This window comes from Papaver somniferum, chromosome 11 (assembly GCF_003573695.1).
Source record: "Papaver somniferum cultivar HN1 chromosome 11, ASM357369v1, whole genome shotgun sequence".
In the NCBI taxonomy this organism is placed as follows: Eukaryota; Viridiplantae; Streptophyta; class Magnoliopsida; order Ranunculales; family Papaveraceae; genus Papaver; species Papaver somniferum.
In genome coordinates this window covers 113195861-113219779 of record NC_039368.1, presented here as the reverse complement: position 1 = coordinate 113219779, position 23919 = coordinate 113195861, and the positions used below count along the sequence as shown (strand labels likewise).

The following is a 23919-nucleotide window of genomic DNA, read 5'->3' as shown; positions in this document are numbered from 1 at the left end:
AAAAAAAAGTGACATTCATAGTATGCGATTAACCTTCATTATGAAGGGATATCACTTTTTGTAATCTTTGTTGCGATTTTCTTCATCTGCGTTGTAATCAATGAAATTAAAACTGAAAATTTGAAAAGGTAAGCAAAATGAACAATCAATTATGAAGGGAAGAGTTATGGATATTGTTATGGGATTATACTCGCACCACCGTGGACAATCAATTTGAAGAAATCGCAACAAAGATTACAAAAAGTGATTCCAGGCGTAAGCTTTATCAACGCGCGATCAAATATAATCTTTCCCCACTGCGTCACACGACGGACTAAACCCGAATTTGGTCTTTTTTTAGTCTTTGGTTATACTCGCACCACTGTGGACGCTTTTAGGAGAGTATAATGTGGTTGTATCGTGGGTTGTAATGCCTATTCCGTAGGAAAACAGTTCAGTCTATGACTGCCTGTATAATGGCATCAAGTTGATGTAAAATGTATAGGATGAATACAATGTGGTTATTCAAAGATTTTCATTGTTAGATCCTCTCTGCTCTCTCTATGCCAAATCCTATATTTGGTATCAGAGCTAGGGTAGAGAGAGGTTAGATTTAAAAGAGAGGATAAAAAAGAAAAAAAAAGATTAGAGAGAGTGTGTGGTGTTTAATTCTTAGCTGTGAGAAGAAGCCGAAAGCTTGGTACTAATGTTTCCGTTGTTGTTACAAAAGGTATGGTTCTTATACTTTGTTGTGTTTCTTAATTCATGAATCGATTTCTTTTGTTTAAGTTGATTCTACCGAAGAGTAGATGGTGGCTTGTTCGTTATTCCTTGAAGATTTGTGTCAAGCTATGAAGTCACGATGTCATGGTATTCAAAATTTAAAGGTGTTTACTGTTTGCAATTGTATGTATGTGTTGCGACACCAAACCTGTCGACCTGCTATCTTTCCTTATTTAGAACTACTTTAATTAATACATAGCTTTCCTAGTTTGATAGAACTTCTTTAATTGCATCACTTGCTTTTCAAGTAATTGCGTAATATAAATACAGTGTTTGAGTCTGTTTGAAGAACATAACTTTAATCAATAGAACTCGGTTCAATTATCTCATTCCCTTAAACTCTTAAGCAGAGGTGTTTAACCCCTAACTCAAAGGGTTTTATCCGGGGTTCTTGCATTCTTTTACTGTGTTCTTGTTCTCTTAGCTGTGTTCTAGCTATTGTTTGGTCAAGGACCCTAACAACTGGTTCAGAGCTAGGTTAGATTTTTCCTAAATTCTACCAATTTTTCTTTTTTTACGATGACATACACAGAAGACTTGTCTCAACTGTAACAAAGCATTGATGGGGTTACAACAAAACTTGGTTCATTAGTCACTACCATTACCAAAAATCATACTCATGATGAGGAAGCTCGTGAAATGAAGAAAGCTGCGGACAAACAGCTTCGTGAAGACGATTGTGCTCTTAGGAAACTCGATTTATCTGAACATACCAAAGAGCTTTCTCAAACTCTTACCGCAGATCTGACTACATCCCTATCTACATCTTTGTTTACAGCGTTGGGAACTACTTTACGCGCAGTGCTTAGAGCAGTTTATCCTCAGCAGGGTCACCGTAATAACGGTGCTGCTCCTCCACAACCTCCACCACCTCCTCCTACTCCTGGTGGTAATGAAACTAATATTAGGGCTATCTTTATCAATCTTAAATTTCCTACTTTTGATGGAGATGATCCGGATAGTTGGATTTTTAGTGTAGATCAGTATTTTAGCTTACATACAGTTGCTGAAAATTTGAAGCTAGCCATTGCTTCTGCACATCTTAAGGGTGATGCCAATGCATGGTATCGTTCGAAAAGAACTACGGTTAATGTAACCACTTGGCCATAGTTTTTCTCCCTTGTTCGTGCTCGATTTTATCCAGCAAAGTTTGTTGATGCCAAGATGGCGATCAGTACAATCAAACAGAAAGGTACGGTTTGAGAACACATTCCTGAGTTTGAACGATTGTTGAACTTTGTCACTGATTTACCAGAGGATCACTTAGTCAATTATTTTATTCATTCGTTAAAACCAGAGATTAGTTCTATGGTTAAGTTACTTGAACCTCAGACCTTAAAGGCTGCTTTCACAAAAGCAATAAATCATGAAGAGGCTTTATTAACAACAAGACAACCTTATCGTCCTCCTATGTTTAGATCTTCAACTGCTTCTCCCACTACTCAGATTAAACGAAATTCCTTGCCTGCTGGAGCTAAACGACTTACCTGGGAAGAACAGAAACAGAAAAGAGACAAAGGACTTTGCTTTAATTGTGAGATAAGATCTTAGGACCTAGACATTTAGTTAATCGTGTGTGAGTTGTGATCACAATTATTATTGTTTGGATGTGACCAAGTGTCAGACTGTTAGAGTTAGTGGTGTTAGTAAAGTGTCTTAGTCCTAGTATTTAGGAGAGTATAATGTGGTTGTATCATGGGATGTAATGCCTATTCCGTAAAAAAACAGTTCAGTCTCTGACTGCCTATATAATAGCGTCAAGTTTATGTAAAATGTGTAGGATGAATACAATGTAGTTATTCAATGATTTTCATTGTTCGATCCTCTCTGCTCTCTCTCTATGCCAAATCCTACAGGATACTGTAAGAAAAATTCTCGATTCTCAAGTCTAAATTATCTCATACGCCAACACCCGCTACCATTCATCGGGAGAAAATGATCACTTCCTGACTTATCATGGAATCAACGCACTGGGACCAACATATGAAGCAAGCTTGGGCTAAAGACGGTGATAGAAATACGAGACATTTCCACTTCCACTTATCTATTCAAAATCACTTTTGTTATAGGGGGAGCTTTTGTGATCAAGGGAGAGGAAAAATCGGGGCCAACTCACCAGATAGATCTATCCAATATTTTTCCATGAATCGGACAAAACTGTCCTCGCCCAAAACCCTTAACACGTTTTAAAAGTCACCAAACGAAACTTTCCATCTTCACTTCTTCTCTTCTGAACCGTGAAGAGCAGAAATATGCCCTAGAAAAAAAATTCACATCTTTCGGGGAAATCTTAACTAAATCATATTTAACGGGATCAAGATATTATGGAACGATATCAAAAACCGAAATCATCTCCTCAAGATCTCTCTAAGTAATTTGAATCTAAAAATATCGTATTTTTGTTTCATTTTTTTCAAAATCCAAAGTTCCTGAGAAAATTCGTTAGTTATGATTCTTTAATTGATTGATTTTGATGAATGTAAAATTTTATTAAAGGATTGGGGTCAGGTGAGTTTTTGGTTATCTAATTAGAAGATAACATTTTTAAGGATTCGTTAAATTGAATTAGTAATGCCCCTTTTCAATTCCAGTATAACGTTTGAAACTCATCAATTTCTTTGAATTTTATTGCGATTTCTTGCTAGCATAGGTGGGTAACAAATTTTTTGAATGTTTAATAAAAGATATTATTATAGTTTTTTGATGTTAGCAATGATTATGTAGATAAATTCCGATGATTCAGTCGAAGCTATGCTGATCAGCTTATTTGTGGAGCTTATGTTAAAACTAATACCATGTCTTTACTACATCCGCAGCTGTTTTAGGTTGCCTGAAAGGCCGACGAAAAAGTCATCAGCATCAATTCGAAAAGGTGATCAACGTCGTAAGAAGATATTGTGGAAGAGGTAGACAAAGATACTGTGGAAGAGAGTGATAATGCTAGTGAGGATAGTAACGAGGATAGTAGGAACGATGCTAGTGACAAAGATACTGTGGAAGAGGTAGACAAAGATACTGTGGAAGATGATAACTATGAAAAATAGTTTGATGAAGAAAGTAGTGATGAGGACGATGAAGATAATTTAGGAGAGGCTGATGTTGGAAGAGCTCCTTCTAGTGAAAAAGGAAAAATGGCAGTTGAAGCAAGTGAAATCCTTGGGCAAACTATTAATCGATGTCTTCTATCATACTATAAAGACCACATTGCGCGATCAGTGTGGGAAAATGAGGTATGTTAAATTGTATATTTGTTATGGTATGTTCATTATATTTAGTAATTATTTTGTGATTAATTAATCTATTTTTTTGGTAGAATCCAAGAGAAAATCCAATACCGCTTAAACTACATCAACACCAAGATATGGTCAAAACAAAATCGCATGTTGATAAAGAGTGTGTTGAAGTTCAAGAATATGTAATAAGAGCGGTTTGTATTCTTTAATCAAGTATGGCCATGATAAGATTGATCGTGCTCTTTGTTTATGGGTAAAAAATGTTTCTGCTGGTTTTGGTAAATTTGGGTGTGTGGATAAGAAACAAATCTAAACTTAAAACAAATGCACTACACGGGAGTACTTTAGATTCGAGAGATCAATCTGTACAATCCTGGCCTAAACCAAGAAATGGTTGTTCCAGTCTTGCTTCGGTCACAAAGTGAAGGAGAAGGGTTGGTCTTGGGGAGGGAAGCGAAGAAGGTGTTGAGACCAGAAGAGTTAATTCTGAAGGTGTGGTTATTTTATGACTTGTATCAGAATTTGGAACTGGCTTGCGGAATGAAAGCTATCAGTTCTTTGGTATTTTTCTGGATACTGTGTTGTTGTTCTCACCAAAATCTGTTTTGTGGAAATAAGTAAAACCTATTTATACAAGTCACATTGAACGCACCCTGATCTCATAGAAAGTGGGAGTGATTGAGTAATGGAGAAGTGGGATTATGTGTAAATGCCAGAGACCACGTTCCCACCATGTAGGAAACTGGTTAGTTTATACCCACTACTTCTTACCGCCACTAACTGTCATGCTTTCTGACACTTTCTTATAATGGTCGTGTTGCACGCCGCACGCTGTAAACCGCCAGACCAATACCATGATAAGCATCTCCCAGTTTGTGACATGTTTGATGTCTCGAGTGTTTTCATGGAAAACGTGTAGCAGATTGCTACGTATGGCAAGTCAAAGTCAGGAGACTTGCCACAGGAGAATATCACGTGATGCTATTTGGATTGTCTTGGTTGGTCGCCCAAAACTTGCCACAGGCCTGTCAATTATGTGGTGAATTTGGATGGCTGAGATCGTAACTCATGAGAAAGGGTGGCCATTGATTATGGCCACATTCTGTTGGCGCCTGATGGTAGCACAGTGGCGTTATTGGCACACGCCAATGGCATAGTGGTGCCTGGCATAGCCATGGAAGCTATTTTGGCATATTGGTGTTAGACCTAAATATGGCTCTGGCAACATTGGCCATGTTGTTACATCAAACTTTAAGGCCTTAGGAGAATTGGCATGGCAACTTTATCTAAAATAGTGTTTGGCATATCGAAACCCTAATTAGCGCGTGTGGCATGGCCGCGGCACGGTGGCGTTTTATGAAATCGGCACCATGGCCACGGGTGGTTATAGAATGGCGCCATTTTTAGGGTTTGGCAGGTCCCACATGACTCGTGGCATGTTGTGGGGCCAAAGTGGCGTCATTGGGCCGCAACTGGAAATTAGGGTTTTGACCAATGCCGCCAAGGCAGAGCCGTGTTTGGAATACCCTAATTGGAATATGTTATGGCGTTTGGCCATGAAAAAGAGGTGGGTTAGCACGTTGGCGCGCTATTTATGGTACGTTGCCACGTTCGGCATGCTTCTGTGGCACGTTCGGCATGTTTGGCATGCCAATTAGCGTTTTGGCGAGGCATGGCACGTTTGGCATGTCACTAGCATGACGGAGCGGAACGGAACGTTTGGCATGTTTGTCATGCCAATTAGCGTATTGGCGCGACTTTTGGAAAGCCAATTTGGCATTGTGATCATCTGGCGCAACCTTGCCTCTTTTAATACTGCAGCAGGTTTAGAGATACTTGATTGGTCGATTAAAAGAGGGGCAGGCCAAGTATGAGTGTGGCCACACTTCTAGTGTGCGTCTGGCGGATTTAAAGCGACCTGATTGGTCGATGGGAAATAGGGCCGACAAATATGGTGGCCCAACCACAACTCATGTGCGTGTGGCAGGAATAGGGGCCGGTTCGAGCAGCATGGGGTGTGGCCACTTGCAAGTGGCGCCGGATGGCCTGTGGCATGGCCACACCTCCTTTTGTTGTTGCTCTTATTCCGCGGCTCCTTTATTCCTTGTTTTCTGATTGTGGGTAGGATTTTGCACCTACTAATCCATGGCGGATTAATTGTCTAGTTCGTTTAGGCTTAATTTCGACAAGCAAGGTCTAATATACTGCACAGGGCGCAAAACCCTAATTTTTTAAAATTAGTCAGGGTAATATCTGAATCTTGTGAATTATCACAAAATTGATTGAATTCTATGTGTTGACACAGAGTTCTTTAAGTTCATTGCCAGAGAGCAGTATGCTTTCCGATTGAATACTTTATGCAAGGACCTTAGCCTTGATACTTGGAAATTCATGCTACTCTGATGCGAGTAAACACAAATTGTCATGCCATATCAATATTAAGGGTTCAACCGCGGAACATAGCACAGAAAGCATTCAAAGAAACTTATATTAATTGAATAATACAGGCAAGGTGCCAAAATTTACAGAATATCTGGGATTGTTGCTACATGCACCATTCTGGGTAAATTTCATGTGAATATATGTGGCTCAATAAATGCGCCAGTGAAGAGGTTGGACACTCATCACTTTTACATGGCTCTGTTTCTTTGCAGAGTGGCGGCACATTAAATGCAGGGTTTTACAAATTTAGCCCTGAACTAAAAACCACCTTCAACATTAAGTCCCCTACTTAGCACGTAACAATGGCATTGTTGCGGGGTAAGCATGAGATGGTGACAGACGAGGATAAAATCGAAAAGGAATGAGATAAAGAGTTGTCCGGTAAAAATACGACTGACCTTGGCAAGAGGCACGAGTATGATCCCCGCGCTGGCGGCTCGAAGCGTAGGCATACTTATGGCTCGACTACCAGGCATTGGCGTGGTGCTGGCTCGGCTACAGGACGTTGGCGCTGATTTGGGCGTGGTTGAATCCAAAGCGGATTCCTTTTTTTTACCCAAACTCTTAAGGAGCCGTGCATATAAAAGGCATTGCACATCCTTTTATTCTTGCTTCGTTGGCTTTGCTTTTGCGGTGGCGAACTTCTTTTCTGTCAGCAGCCCAGGTGAGTCAACCATCCCAGATAGATAAGTGTATAATCAGCTAATATCCCGTATCTAGAGCCTTCATGTACGGCAGGCAAAGAGTTTTCCTTTTCCGGGTTTCATCAGTTTGCGAAATATAAGAAAGCACCTCGAACTTTTCGTTTCACATCAATCACCACAGGATTGCATTCATCTCCTTTTAGGTATTGTTTCATATCTTCTTGCAGTTTTATCTTTGTCCTTTTTACTACGTAGGTTGTTGATGTAGTCATAACAATTCTCTGCAGTTCATGATGGGAACTCCTGGTGATGATCATTCTTCCAATTTCTCGGAGAAAAGATTTGAAGTTGAAAAACCCAGGGTTTCTGCGTCTGAGGAGATATTAAACAAAATTGATCCTTTGTTTCGTGAGGATGGTCGGGCCATACAAAGTATGTCTCTCACTCATCTACGCATTTTTCGAGGGCGTGTTCAAGATTTCATGGCTTCGGTTTACATGGAGGATAAGTGGAGACATGATGAGGCGTCTCAGCGTGTTGATTCTCAGTGTGGTGAAGCATCTCCGCATCCCAGTGCTAGGGATGAAAGGTTCGCTGATCGAATGAAACAACGAAGGATCGAGCCTAAGAAACCCCCAGGAGAGAGTAAGTTCAATTATCCTGTTCATAGTGGTATCGTAATCCTTGACTCTGATGTTGACGAACCGGAGTATCCTCAAGAGGCTGTTGGATCAGTTGCTAAGAAGGATTCCGACGCGGCCAGGATGCCGAAACTATTATTGGAGAGGCTGAAGCGACTGTTGAGGATGCTATTGAAGCGGCCATTGTAGAGGGTGCTGAATCAAATGTTGTAGCCGTTGGAGAGACCTTTGAGGCAAGTTTTGGAGATGGCGCTGGAACATGCTTTGGAGATGGTGTCAAGGCTGCTGTTGAAACTGCTTCTAGAGAGGATGCTAAAGTTTCTGCTGAAGCGGCTTCTGGAGGGGATGCCTGCTGTTGGATAGGGTGTTGGAGCAGGTGCTTGGGAGAACTCCAGTGGAGGCTCCGCTGACCTTTAACAACTAGCTTCCATTTCATTATTCCCTTCTGTAGAAGAACAATCTTTTCGTAGCTTGTAGATGTTTTGATACTTCCGTTTTTTTTTTGTTCATGTCATTGAAGCCATGCTTCACCGAGTAATATTCTTTAGTTTATTTTGCTTTGATAATTTCATATCTTTAATTGAATGAATAAAATCTCCCGAAAGAATCCTAAAACCCTCTTTTGCGAAGAACTAGTTCTTCCATTTCCCCAGAGCGATTCAGCGGATGGGAAGCCAAATTACATAAATAGTACAATAATAATGCTAGTAGGCATGTCACACTATCCCCGTTTAGCTACTTTCATAGCAACACCTCACATGTCGTTGGCAATAGTATCTCAAAACAGGGGAAAATAGTAGTAACAGTTAAGGATTTGACCAACCTTTTATTGGATTTTCCCTTGCAAATTATCCAGGGCGTTTGTGGCATGCCGCCTGGGTATGTAGAAGTGTGAAATGCCACAACCTGGACAACACGTCGTGAGAGAAGTAGAGAAACCTCGTTAGGCGAAAGCTGAGGCCAGAGGTTCTTGAAGGAAGGTGTTTGTTCCGTCACTTGATGATCTTCTTCCTTGCATATTCCCTTCTTCAGTATTTTTTGAACAAGATATTTTTTGTAGGGATTGATTTTTTTCTGGTTTTTAATCGATGGGTAATGACTTTGTGAAGGTTTGGATTTTCTGGGTACTTTTCCTTTGTGAGGATTCAGGAAGACTTATTTTGAAATAAAGATGCTTTTAATTAAAATCGAAACCCTAATTATGAATGCAAGCAGTGCAATCATTTTGGAGGAATTACAAATATTGCAGGGAAAAGGGAAATTGCTGAAGAAAATACTAAGAAGAATTGTGAGGCAACAGGCGACGTGATGCTTTGAGGTTTAAAAGGGTTTGAGACACTAAGTGTGTATCACTACGCCTTCCAACTTTTCGGCATTGATGATCTTGAAGTAACCTCCCAAAATATCTTCTGCTACTAAGTACGGTTCGTCTGTTGAGTTGGACGAAGGAGGCTGAGTAGCAACTTTTACTACCATATATCCAACTTGGAATGGGTTTTGATGTTGCACATCTACTTGATTCTTGGGTCTATCATTCTCGACTAAGACAACCTCCAAATTTTTTATGAAACGCTTAAAAGGCGCAACATCCCATTCACATATCTTAGTGCCGCCCGGGTTGATAACTGGACCGAGTCCCCATGCCTGGCCGAGAGGAGAAGTTACTGGGTGAAGAAAAGGTTGTTCAATGAGACTTACTTGTGTTCGGAATCTACGGATGAACGTCGACGGGCTTTCTCCAGGTAACTGAGTTACATTAGTAAGTTGTTGATACGACAACATGTAATCTTCAGGGTTGGATGGCTTGTTGGAAATTCTTTCGGGTATTGACACCGGCAGAGGGGATACTCCTAATTTTGCTTTATTGACATGTACCCATGAACGCCCCAGAATCATGTCATAATTTGGGAATTCTTTAAAAATGTGGAATTTGCCATGTGTTGGAGCATTTCTCACCTTAATTTCAAGGTTGATGTAGCCATACGCGTCTATTGCTTCTCCTTCTAGGTTTTTGACCACAATTGGGGAAAGGGTAGCCTCCTGTTTTGAAATTCCTGCAACTCTCAGAGTCTTGACGGTAACAATTTTGAAGTCAGAGGCCGCGTCAATCAGCGTGCTATCCAATGCAACATTCTTTAGGTAAGTCATGGTAGCAGTCCCCAGTTGCACTTTCCAACAACGCTTCCTGAGAGAGGTTGGGATTTCAGAGTGGCTTCCTCAGCAGCAAAGAGTCGTTTTCCCGATACAACACGATTGAGGGCTGTAAATATGTCTTGACGCTGCGCCTTGGAGAAATATAGGATTTCACACACACGCTGCATCATGGACTGCACGGTTTTGTGAACAGAGTCCCCAGAGAGCATGCATCTCCTGACTGGAAGAGGATCTCTGTGAACTCCCTCATTGCCCAATTTAAGTTCTCCTGCCTCCACCTTTTCCTTGAAAATGCGTTTTAACCTATTGCATTCATTGGTCGGGTGATGGAGGAACCTGTGGTAACGACAGTACTTGGGATTTGCCATTTCCTCTTCAGTAGGTGGGCGCCTGATAGGAGGAAGCTTGATGGCATCATCTTGAATCCATGCTTCCAAGAGTTCAATTACTTCCTCGATTAGGAATGGGAAATCTAGGGAAGCTTCTCCGGCTTCTTGGTGCTGCACATGAGCTTTAGCCGGGGCCTTCGGAGGTGGAGCCGCCTGATGTGCTGGTGCTGCATGCTTGGGTTAATGTTATGCTGTTGGAGATTTTCTTTTTCCTCCTTCACCCGCTACGCTTATAGAGGGGCCATTGTTATATTGCTTGTTGATGAGGTATCTGTTTCCTCAAGTTTCACATGCATCTTCACCTCTGGACGGCTTGCATGGTTCTATCTAACAATGCTGGTGCTGTTGTGGCCGACTTCTTAGCAGCTTCATGAAGTTCAGATAAGGTCTGGAAGCATAAATTCTCCAGTAAGGCGCGATAAATTGGAACCATGTCATTGATGCAAGAGTCCACCAATTGTTGTTCAGTCACGTTTGGGTCGTGACAATCCAACACCTGAATTCTGTATCTCTTGACATAATCATTCGGATGTTCATTGTTTCGTTGGAACATCCTTCCTAAGTCTGAAAAGGTGATTTTCTCAGACACAAAGAAATATTTCATGTAGAAACCTGCAACCATCTCACGTCAGTTGGATATGCTGTTTAGTGCGATCTTGTTTTACCAGGTGTACGCCCTTCCAGTAAGTGACTTTTGAAAATTCTTTCAGGCGGAGGACATGATTGTACTCGTTTTCACCCAAGGATTCTAGAAATCGAGAGATATGTTCACGTGCATTACCAGTGCCGTCATATAGGGAGAATTGAGGAGAAGAATATCCCATCGGAAGAGGATCTTTGCACATCAGGAGGATATGGAGGTTGATGCTGGTGCATGTCCACCGGGTTTTCTATGTCTCGATTTCAGAGAAGTCATTCCAGATATTCACACGTGATGAAATTGGATAGCTGATTCCTCTCTAATGGACGGGCCTCTTCATCTACAAGGGTGTGCCCTGCTGAGGTACTGACGCCAGGAGTATTAAAAGTGCTCCTCATTGGCTCTGGTTGGCGTGGTTCTTGCGGTAGCCGCTCCGTTAGCGTCTTGAGGAAAGTGAGTACCTCCTTCTGAGTAGAATCCATGTCCGTTTGAGCCTTAGAAAGAACTTCTTGTCTTTCCATCAAATCAGCTATGGTAATAGGGGGTTGGCCTCCTCTGGTTCCTCTAGTTTCTCGTCCCGATGGTGGAGTGGCGACAGCTCGGGTGACAACTGGGGGCGTCATGCTTGAAGAAATATTGGGGGTGGCGACAACGACTTTGGATCTGGTGATCGAGGTGTAACACCTGAGGGAACGTTTCCTGCGTCGCTGGTGTTGGTCATGCTGACAGGTGGTAAATTTCTGCCACTGGAAGGGACGTTGATACCAAGGACGTTCTCAATGTTGGTGGAATCAAGGCTTGTTGATGATACGGATATGAGTTCTACCATCTTGAAATTGGGATTGAAAAGATGAAATTGAAAAATGAAAATTGATATTGCAACCGAGAGATTGATCTCCCACTATGGTCGCCAGTTATTTATAGGTAAAAACTGTTTCTGCTGGTTCTGGTAAATTTGGGTGTATGGATGAGAAAAAAATCTAAACCTAAAAGAAATGCACTACACGGGAGTACTTTAGATTCGAGAGATCAATCTGTACAATCCTGGCCTAAACCAAGAAATGATCGTTCCAGTCTTGCTTCGGTCACAAAGTGAAGGAGATGGGTTGGTCTTAGGGAAGGAAGCGAAGAAGGTGTTGAGACCAGAAGGGTTAATTCTGAAGGTGTGATTATTTTATGACTTGTATCAGAATTTGGAACTGGCTTGCGGAATGAAAGCTATCAGTTCTTTGGTATTTTTCTGGATATTGTGTTGTTGTTCTCACCAAAACTTGTTGTTTTGTGGAAATGGGTAAAACCTATTTATACAAGTCATATTGAACGCAACCTGATCTCATAGAAAGTGGGAGTGAGTAATGGAGAAGTGGTATTATCTGTAAATGCAAGAGACCACGTTCCCACCATGTAGGAAACTGGTTACTTTACACCCACTACTTCTTACCGCCACTAACTGCCCTGCTTTCTGACACTTTCTTATAATGGTCGTGTTGCACGCCGCACGCTGTAAACCGCCAGACCAATACCCTGATAAGCATCCCCCAGTTTGTGATATGTTTGATGTCTCGAGTGTTTTCATGGAAAACGTGTAGCAGATTGCTATGTGTGGGAAGTCAAAGTCAGGAGACTTTCCACAGGAGAATAACATGTGTTTCTATTTGGCTTGTATTGGTTGGTCGCCCAAAATTTGCCACAGGCCTGTCAATTCTGTGGCGAATTTGGACGGCTGAGATCGTAACTCATGAGAAAGGGTGGCCATTGATTATGGCCACATTCTGTTGGCGCCTGATGGTAGCACAGTGGCGTTATTGGCACACGCCAATAGCGTAGTCGCGCCTGGCGTAGCCATGACATATATTTTGGCATATTGGTGTTAGACCCAAATATGTCTCCGGCAACATTGACCCTGTTGTTACATCAAAATTTAAGGCCTTAGGAGAATTACCTGACTTAGTTGGAATCTCAACTTGATAAGCATGTATACGCTACATTTTATACGCATATTTATATTGGCTATGATACAATATTTTAGTTACTAATACTATTTTAGTGCTTTTGTAGAAAGTACAAGTGAATTCGATCATCCAGCGAATAAACAACAAAATGTGAGACTTTATGGTGTTTGCGACGAAAATGAAAAAATGTGGTTGTCCTGGTACTTCCATATATCAACAACCACAATGATGAAATGTGGTTTTCCTGGTATTTCCATGTATCAGCAACCACAATGATCAATTATGATGGCCTGGTATTTCTATATATCAGCAGCACTTATTATGCTGGCCTGGTATTTCCATGTATCAGCAGCCGGGTTGGCCTGGTATTTCCATGTATTAGCAACCACAATTATGAAATGGGGTTAGCCTGGTATTTCCATATATCAGCAACCACAATGATGAAATGAGATTGGCCTGGTATTTCCACATATTAGCAACCACAATGAAAAAAATGACAAAATGTAGTTGGCCTGGTATCTCCATATATATCAGCAGCATAAATTTGTTTCATATGCGATGTACAAACGCATCAAATGAATTGAAATCAAAGTGGGGTTGGCACATGCAAACTGAAAACGGGAGTATTTTATCTTTCTTACTTTATTACAAATATATTCCACCCGGAAAGATAATTTATTTGCCATGTGAAGAATTAATTGAGGAATATTTACACGTGAGATTATTTTGGAAATAAAGTAACTCTTTCTTCATTTGGGAGATTTTGGAAATAAGGAGAGATTATTATTTCATTGGAAGAACGAGGTGGCAATACTATTTGGGAAAGACAACTTGCATGCAAGATATTTTCATAGAATATTTTTTTTATTCTTTGATTAATGAAATAAAATAAAGGGAAGGTTATAAAAAGGGGTGTCGACTATTTGAGAGGAGAGCCCGGCCACAGGGTCATAAGTAGAGAAGGGTTTTGAAGTTTTGTTTTCGATTCTTCATTTTTCATTAACTAGAGTTTGATTTTAATATGTTTATGGATTTTGAGAAAGCCATGTCTAGCTAGAGTCATGTTAGGGTTTAGGTAGAAACCAATTTAATTGTGTAAACTCTACATTTGTATGCTCAATAATGATTTGAATGACTAGTAGTTTTTCTTCATATGGCTTGGTATTTTATTGTTCATATGATTTTCTTGATTATTTATGCTTTTCAATTGATATGGCGTGCTTTGGTTAAGTTCTTTGACGTGATATGCTTTAGGATTAATAGGTAATGCTTTAGAATCACTACCCATGAAGCCAAGAAAATTACAGCGGAGAAACAATATTTGAAAATGCATGGAATATATTTTTAATGACTAGTAGAATTTGCATAATTAATTGGTGGAAACCGAAAATCCTAATAACCCGCTCTCATTTTGTTTACTGTTAGAATTATTATTATTTCATTTTGTTCCAAATTTCTGAAAATCGTTCAAACATCATCTTGTCGATTAGTTAGTTTTGATATTAATTAGTAGTAGTATTTCACACTTCTCGTGGGTACGACCTGTACTTGCCATTGTTCTGCTAGTTAGACACTGTGCACTTGCAGTATTTTATTGTAGGTTTCCCAAGCTACCAAGTTTTTGGCACCGCCGCCGGGAAGTGGTTGCAAAATACTCTCTAGTTGATATCATTGAATATATTTTATTTTTAGTTTTTGTACATAATTTGTTTTTCTTTTTCTTCTAGATTTTCCTTAGTTTCTTTTTACGCAGTTTTTTTTTAGGTACCTTAGTCCGAAGTGCTGCGGGCGAAAAGCAAGTATGTAGTCGGCAAGCATTTGCAAGAACCACTTGGAAGATCCATTAGAGGTTTGCTTAGCTCATTTTGGGTTTGGTATTGATGATGATAGTGTTATTTGTGAAGTTAATGCCTTGTTAGACTCCGCACCGTTGCTAGACACTAATAAATGGAACCCCAAATTAGAACCTCTAGTTTTTTCCGAGTCTCGACTAGTTCCATTAGTCGAGAAAGATCCGACCTTGACCCTTAATCCATTAAATTCTGAATTTTTCGCCATGATGATATTAATAATGAAACCGTTTTAGATGATAATGGGTCTATGAGTCGTGATATTATTTCTATATTGAGCTCTTGTTCAGCAAAAATTATTTCAGCTGATTTAGAACCTGATTTAGAGCGTGTTCCGCCAATAAAAACTGTCAAACAATCTGAATTTTTTGCGTATGAGAATGATTTACTTATCCCATCTATGCATTATTTGAATATCACTTACAGTTTTCGATTGGGAATGAATTTACATACCTTTTTGGAGGTTTATAGTGTTCACAGGGACATATCTTCATCTGACCGGATTAGTTGGGATGACCCTCAACTTTTTAGACTCTATATATATGATTGGATGTCTACTTTGGGGTACCAACCTCACCTTGTTTGAGACTACATTCTATTAGCAAGTAGGGAAACAAATACATTTCGCTTCATGGGAGTCAACCCATCAGATTTGTTCCCTCTACTCTATCTCTTATTTTTATTGTTTATTTTTGTATTTTCCATCTTAATTTCTACGTTGGATGACTCAATTACATTGAGGACAATGTAATGTTTAAATGGGGGTAGTGGGTAATTATCCATATTTTTGCAGGTTTTCACTTTTCTTAGAACTAAAAAAAAAAAAGTCAATTGCATAATATCTATGTTTTGCTCGAGGACTAGCAAAATATAAGTGTGAGGGTGTTGATAAGCATGTATATGCTACATTTTATACCCATATTTATATTAGCTATGATACAATATTTTAGTTACTAATACTATTTTAGTGCTTTTGTAGAAAGTACAAGTGAATTCGATCATCCAGCGAATAAACAGCAAAATGTGAGACTTAATAGTGTTTGCGACGAAAATGGAAAAATATGTTTGGTATGATACTTCCATATATCAGCAACCACAATGATGAAATGTGGTTGTCCTGGTATTTCCATGTATTAGCAACCAAAATGATCAATTATGCTGGCCTCGTATTTCTATATATCAGCAGCACTTATTATGCTGGCCTGGTATTTCCATGTATCAGCAGCCGGGTTGGCCTGGTATTTCCATGTATTAGCAACCACAATTATGAAATCGGTTTGGCCTGGTATTTCCATATATCAGCAACCACAATGATGAAATGAGGTTGGCCTGGTATTTCCATATATCAGCAACCACAATGAAAAAAATCATAAAATGTAGCTGGCCTGGTACCTCCATATATATCAGCAGCATAAAATTGTTTCTTAGGCGAGGCACAAAAGCATCAAATGAATTGAAATCAAAGTGGGGTTGACACATGCAAACTGAAAATGAGAGTATTTTATCTTTCTTACTTTATTACAAATATATTCCACTGGGAAAGATAATTTATTTGCCATGTGAAGAATTAATTGAGGAATATTTACACGTGAGATTATTTTGGAAATAAAGTAACTCGTTCGTCATTTGGGAGATTTTGGAAATAAGGAGAGATTATTATTTCATTGGAAGAACGAGGTGGCAATACTATTTGGGGAAAGATACTGATGACGACATCAACTTGCATGCAAGATATTTTCATAAAATAATTTATTTTTATTATTTGATTAATGAAATAAAATAAAGGGAAGGTTATAAGAAGGGGTGTCGAATATTTGAGAGGAGAGCCCGGCCACATGGCCGTAAGTAGAGAAGGGTTTTGAAGTTTTGTTTTCGATTCTTCATTTTTCATTAGCTAGAGTTTGATTTTAATATGTTTATGGCTTTTGAGAAAGCTATGTCTAGCTAGAGTCATGTTAGTGTTTAGGTAGAAACCAATTTAATTGTGTAAACTCTACATTTGTATGCTCAATAATGATTTGAATGACTAGTAGTTTTTCTTCATATGGCTTGGTATTTTATTGTTCATGTGATTTTCTTGATTATTTATGATTTTCAATTGATATGGCGTGCTTTGGTTAAGTTCTTTGACATGATATGATTTAGGATTGATAGGTAATGCTTTAGAATCACTACCCATGAAGCGAAGAAAATCACAGCGGAGAAACATTATTTGAAAATGCATGGAATATATTTTTAATGACTAGTAGGATTTGCATAATTAATTGGTGGAAACCGAAAATCCTAATAACCCTCTCTCATTCTGTTTACTGTTAGAATTATTATTATTTCATTTTGTTCCAAATTTCTGAAAATCGTTCAAACATCATCTTGTCGATTAGTTAGTTTTGATATTAATTAGTAGTAGTATTTCACACTCCTCGTGGGAACGACCTGTACTTGCCATTGTTCTGCTAGTTAGACACTGTGCACTTGCAGTATTTTATTGTAGGTTTCCCAACCTACCACAACTTTAGCTAAATTAGGGTTTGGCATACCTAAACCCTAATTAGCTCATGTGGCATGGCCGCGGCACGGTGGCGTCTTATGCAATCGACGCCATGGCTACATTAAAAGAATTATGGCAAGCCATAACATGGGAATAAATACAGGCACAAGGATGGCCACAGGTGGTTATAGAATGACGCCATTTTTAGGGTTTAGCGGGTCCCACATGGCTCGTGGCATGTTGTGGGGCCAAAGTGGCGTAATTGGGCCGCAACTGGAAATTACGGTTTCGACCAATGACGCCAAGGCAGAGCCGCGTTTGGAATACCCTAATTGGAATATGTTATGGCGTTTGGCCATGAACAAGAGGTGGGTTAGCACGTTGGCTCGCTATTTATGGTACGTTCCAACGTTCGGCATGCTTCTGTGGCAAAGTGGCATGTTTGGCATGCCAATTAGCGTTTTGGCGAGGCATGGCACGTTCGGCATGTCACTAGCATGCCGGATTGGAACGGCATGTTTGGCATGCCAATTAGCATATTGACGCGAATTTTAGAAAGCAAATTTGGCATTGTGATCATCTGGCGCAACCTTGCCTCTTTTAATACTGTGGCAGGTTTAGAGCGACCTGATTGGTCGATTAAAAGAGGTCCGTCCAAGTATGAGTGTGGCTACACTTCTAGTGTGCGTGTGGCGGATTTAAAGCGACCTGATTGGTCGATGGGAAATAGGGCCGACAAGTATGGGCCCATCCACAACTCATGTGCGTGTGGCGAGAATAGGGGCCGGTTCGAGCAGTATGGGGTGTGGCCACTTGCAAGTGGCGACGGCTGGCATGTGGCATGGTCACACCTTCTTTTGTTGCTGCTCCTATTCCGCGGCTCCTTTATTCCTTGTTTTCTGATTGTGGGTAGGATTTTGCACCTACTAATCCATGGCGGATTAATTTCCTAGTTCGCCTAGGCTTAATTTCGACATGCAAGGTCTAATATACTGCGCAGGGCACAAAACCCTAATTTTTGCAAATTAGTTAAGGTAATATCTGAATCTTGTGAATTATCACAAAATTGATTGAATTCTATGTGTTGACACAAAGGTGAACTAGTCAATTGCCTCCAAAAATGATCAATAATATCGAGTTTTATGACTTTACCTTGTGTTTTCAACGCACGTATTTCACATGCACATGGAAGCCCATTGATTTTACGAGCCAGACAATTGCATGTCATATCACCATCCATACTATTGGCAGTGCCATTTATCTCATTATATACGATTTCAAAGCTTTAATTGAGACAAAATTAAGGATTTCCTTGAACAAGTCTTCCTTCCTATGATCATGCATTTGTGTTATTTTGCTTCTCTCAAACTCGGAATGAACATTAACATGTTCGTTCTCATAAGAACAGTGTGCACGGAAGAAGCAATTTGCGAAGTTGCCACGTGAGTTCCCTAAGTATAGTTTTAACTTGGTGTGAGCACTCTGAACTCTGCTTGTTGCAATGTTATCAAAATATTTAATATTATTGGTCCAAGCCGAAACAAACTTCTCTTTATATGGTTCTAACCAAGTTTTGATAACATACCTTACAGCATCCTTGTGCGTCGGCTCCCATGTAGATATAAACTTAGTAAGAATTGCTTGGTAAATGACGGAATGCTAATAGCAGCTGATCTGATTGATTCAAGGATGAAGGAAAATAAGAATGGTATCATTTGTAGAGTGGATTTTGAGAAAGCATTTGATAACATAAATTGGAATTGTGTGGATATTGTCTTGGAAAGGTTTGGGTTTGGTAATATTTGGAGAGGGTGGATAAAATGGTGCATAACTCAGGAAAGATTTGCAGTTCTAATCAACGGGGAAGCTACATCAATGTTCAAGAATTACAAAGGCATCAGGCAGGGGGACCCAATTTCGCCATTTATTTTTATTATGGTGGCAGAGATACTATCCAAAATGATTTCAAAAGCTGCTTCAAATGGTTTGCTCTCGGGTTTTCAAGTGGCAACTAATGGCACTACAATAACTCATCTGCAGTTTGCAGATGATTTAATGGTTTTTCTAGACGACTCTACAGATCAGGTAACAAAGTTGAAAAATGTCCTTTTTGCTTTTCAGTTGATATCGGGTTTAAAAGTCAATTATAGAAAAAGTGTAATAGCTGGTATTGGTGATGAACATAATGGTTTGGAGTGTGCTGGTGTTTTGGAGTGTGACTTGTTGTCTCTACCAATCAATTATTTGGGGATTCCTTTGGGAAGCAAGTCCAAAAGTAGATCTGTGTGGGATATAATCATACAAAGGTGTCGGCAAAAGTTAAGCTCATGGAAGAGAATGTATTTATCAAAAGGCCAAAGACTAATCCTGATTAATAGTGTAATTGCAAGCCTCCCAATATATTATCTCTCAATGTTCCAGATGCCAGCATCAGTGGCCAAAGAGATAGAGAAGATAATGAGAAATTTCTTATGGGGATCTTCGACGACAACTAAGAAAAGGAGCTGGGTTTCTTGGAAAAAAACATCTGTGCCTAAATGTCCAGGTGGTATTGGGATCAAAAAATTGAAGATAGTAAATAAAGCCTTGCATTGCAAGTGGATTTGGAGATATGGAAGTGAGAAAGATGCTTTATGGAGGAAGATAGTGCATGAAAAGTTTGGAGGTAATGTAAATTCTTTCTTTCCTAATACTTACTCTAAGACTGTTGGTCATAGTCTTTGGGCAGGAATTCTTAAAGCAAGGAATTATGTGCAACAAAATAAAACTCTTATCTTGAAGAATGGTGCTTCTGTCCAGTTTTGGTTTGATAAATGGGCTGGTAATTTTGTCTTAAAAGATAGACTCAATTCTATTTATAAGCTTTCCAAGAAAAAGAATGTTTCTGTTAAGGACATGATATCGTCTAATGGGGTTTGGAATTTCAGTTTCAAGAGAAATTTAAATGAGCAGGAAGTTGGGGAGATTGCTAATATGTTGCATTTACTTGAAGACTTTAACACAGCAGTTCACAATAATGAGGAGGAAGATGGACGGAAATGGAACTTTTCTACTGACTTCTCAGTGGCAAGTTGTTACACCTCGTTAGAGATTGATGGTTTTTTGGTTTTCCCTCATAAACAAATTTGGAACCCAAAAATCCCACTAAAAGTTTCATTCCTAGTTTGGTGTTTATGTCACAATGGAGCACCAACTTTAGAGTTTTTGCATCAAGCTGGAAACGTAAATTCGCCAACTTGTCATTTATGTAATGAGGAGTCAGAAAACCAAGGTCATTTATTTCTTCATTGTACTGAAACAAGGAAGATTTGGCAATATTTCTTAGACAGCTTTGGAGTTAAATGGGTATTCTCGGAAACTGTAAAATCGAATTTATGGGGATAGTCGGTTAGGAAGAACAGGAATATGGTAAAGAGAATTTGGGGAATTTTACCTTTTGCAATATGGTGGACAATTTGGAGAGAGTGTAATAACAGGGTTAACAATAAAAAGAGAAGTATTGAGCAGCTGATTATAGTAGTCAAGTATAAGCTTGATAATTGGTCTTTGGGTTCTAATTTTTTTGAAGGAATCTCTTTGAGTACTCTTATTTGTAATTGGGAAGTTGTAATTGGGAACAACTAATGTGTTAAGTCTCCTTTATAATTTTCTTAACTATCTCATTGATGAATGTTAACTTTTAATCAAATTTTCTCTTTTCTTGTCAAAAAAAAAAATTGCTTGGTAATCCTCTACGGACGATGACTTAATGACATCTTTCCATGCCCCATACCACTTTTTAAGTGCTTTTCTTTTTTCGTCTTGTTTTTCCTTTAGTTTCCCCTTTGCTTCTCTCTGAGTTATGATGGTATCAATCTTTTTAGGCTTGTCTTAGTCATTAGTCGTTGTAGGCTTGAGGTTGAAAAACTTTTGACCGTGAGCATATACATTCTTCCCTATATGCCATGCACAAAGTAGATGAGATGACGTGGGAAACACATGTTTAATTGCGCTGATTAAACCAACTTCACAATCTGTCACAAAAACCGATGGGATCTCATTCTCTCCGTAAAGTCGCTTGACACACTTTAAAGCCCAAATGTAGTTTGCTTCTTATTCACGGCTCATGAAAGCTACTGCAACCGTGAATTTCGCCCCTGTTAATGTATGTGATACAACATGGAATAAAGGTAACCTATACTTGTTAGTTTTATATGTGAAATCCAATAGAAGAAACTCATGAAAACATTGTGCCAACTTTACGGACTCCGGATGGGCGACAAAAAGATTAGTTACCTTCTTTGTTAGAGGATTAAACTTATACTCAACCGTGTAATGGTGTTCTTGAGCTAACTTGAAGAAATGTTGCATCAACAATCTACCTTGCATAGCATATATTTTTAATTTACGTCTTGCGTTGTAAATAGTTCTCATGGTTAGAATAATTCTTTCGATTTTTGTTCTTGATACTTGTAAGAATTTCCCGAGGTCGACATCCACTATTTGTCAATTCAAGAACTTGCAACTTTTCTTCTTCCGCGAACCTCCCTGCGTATGCATGTCCCGTTAACGTAGTTGGAATAAGGTGATTGTGAAAAGCGCAACCAACTCGAACACTCCATCTCTCAAACTTGTCACAACTAGCATTTAGTCGGAATGGACAGTCACATTTGATGGTACCGTATTTCCACTTTTTTGTTGTGGTCTTTGGCACATGGTTTTTTGCTTGGTGACTAGTGGGCTTTGAGAAAGCGGGGGTCTAACAACCGCATCCAATATTTCGCTTAGAAATTTGTATGGAAAAACTCCAATATACTTTCTAGAGAATCAACTAGACAGTCAGACTCAATCTAGATAAAAAGTATATCAGAGAGTTTTTATCTCTATCTCTCGATTTAAATCTTACTCGAGCAAACTGCGAGTCTCAATTTAAATACAAGAGAGATAAACTTGGATGGTACCAAAGACCAAAATCCAAGTGTCAATCAATTTAAATCAACAACCAAAAGGTCGGATATTCTAATTGATTGAACAACACACAACCTGTATTATTTCAATAAACAAATATAATGGGAAAAAAATAACATAAACACCAGAAATTTTGTTAGTGAGGAAACCGCAAATGCAGAAAAACCCCGGGACCTAGTCCAGATTGAACACACACTGTATTAGCCCGCTACAGACACTAGCCTACTCCAAACTAACTTAGGTATGGACTGTAGTTGAACCCCAACCAATCTCACACTGATCCAAGGTACAGTTATGCTCCTACGTCTCTGATCCCAACAGGATGCTACGTACTTGATTCCCTTAGCTGATCTCACCCACAACTAAGAGTTGCTACGACCCAAAGTCGAAGACTTTAATAAACAAATCTGTATCACATAGAAAATTCTATGATAATAGATAAATCCATCTCCCACGAATATACCTATGAGTTTTGTTTCGTCTTTTGATAAATCAAGGTGAACATGAATTAATTGATAAACCGGTCTTATATTCCCGAAGAACAACCTAGTATTATCAATCACCTCACAATTGTCTTAATCGACGCAGCGAAAAAAGATATTGTGGAATCAAAAACGATGAGACGGATATGTTTGTAATTACTTTTTATCTTTCCTATCGGAGAGAGAAATCTCAAGCCAATTATTACAATTGTACTCGTACGATAGAAACAACAAGATCAGATCACACAACTACAAGAAAAGTAGTATCGGTATGGCTTCACAATCCCAATGAAGTCTTTAAGTCGTTAACCTAGTTTAGAAGAAGAAACCAAAGGTTAAAGGAGAATCAATTCTAGCTTAGCACAACTAGTATCACACAGAATGTGTGGGGATTAGGTTTCCCAGTTGCTAGAGTTCTCCCTTATATAGTCTTTCAAATCAGGGTTTGCAATCAATGTTAGCTTAGTAACAAAGCATTCAATATTCACCGTTAGATGAAAACCTGATTAGATTCAAGCTAATATTTATCAAACTTAAGATCGAAAACATAGCTTGTTATACACAAATGAAATGCACGTTCCTGGGCTTGTGTAACCGTACCCAAACTTGTACATTAGTTGGTTCAACAATAGTTAACCAAATGGTTAGCCATATGATCACTTTCATATCAACCGTGTTCTTCTTCACCATAACTAGTTCAAATGACTCAAATGAACTAGTTAGAGAGTTGTTCAATTGCAAGGAAATATTATGTACTACACAAGATACAATTGAAGCAAAAACGATTTGATTCACATGAGTCGGTTCATGAACTCTATAGCCACGGTTTTCAATTGCATTCCTTAGTTTATAAAGATAAGTTCACTAAACATCGTTTTTAGACATAACCTACTCAAGTTCGCGGACTGGGTTCGCGGACTTAAGTTCCCGGATGGAGTTCACAAACTCCAGCAGAAATTCTCGGGTTTGAGAACTTCGCCAGTTTCGCGGACATAGATCAAGCACTATTCCGGTTCACTTGATCAACAAAGTTCGCAAACTTCGGTTCAAGCAATAAGGACTTATACACATATGTGTTTCCACAACAATGCTCATATCTTCCAAATGGTTATATAGTCTAAACTCTCATTTCAATCATTGAAACATTCTCAGAGGACGTTATATAGTTGTTATTCACAAACCATTTCTCGTCAGAGGAATTTTCAAAGTGATTGAAACATAAATGACTTTCGTCACTAGGTAAAGATGAACTTGGCTAAAGCGAAAGCTTTACCAACACATATTTCGAGAAATAG

At 39.2% G+C, this 23919-nt stretch overlaps 1 long non-coding RNA gene across 2 annotated transcripts; it reads left to right on the top strand.

Annotated features, from left to right (window-relative positions):
- Nucleotides 1-2986: 2986 nt before the first annotated feature.
- LOC113320263 lies at nt 2987-4364 on the top strand. 2 transcript variants are annotated; one of them, XR_003346003.1, is made up of 3 exons: nt 2987-3133; nt 3579-3992; nt 4076-4364. It is a non-coding gene; the product is annotated as an uncharacterized LOC113320263 (long non-coding RNA). The 2 variants fall into 2 exon arrangements; XR_003346004.1 differs by having other exon boundaries at nt 2987-3270.
- Nucleotides 4365-23919: the final 19555 nt, after the last annotated feature.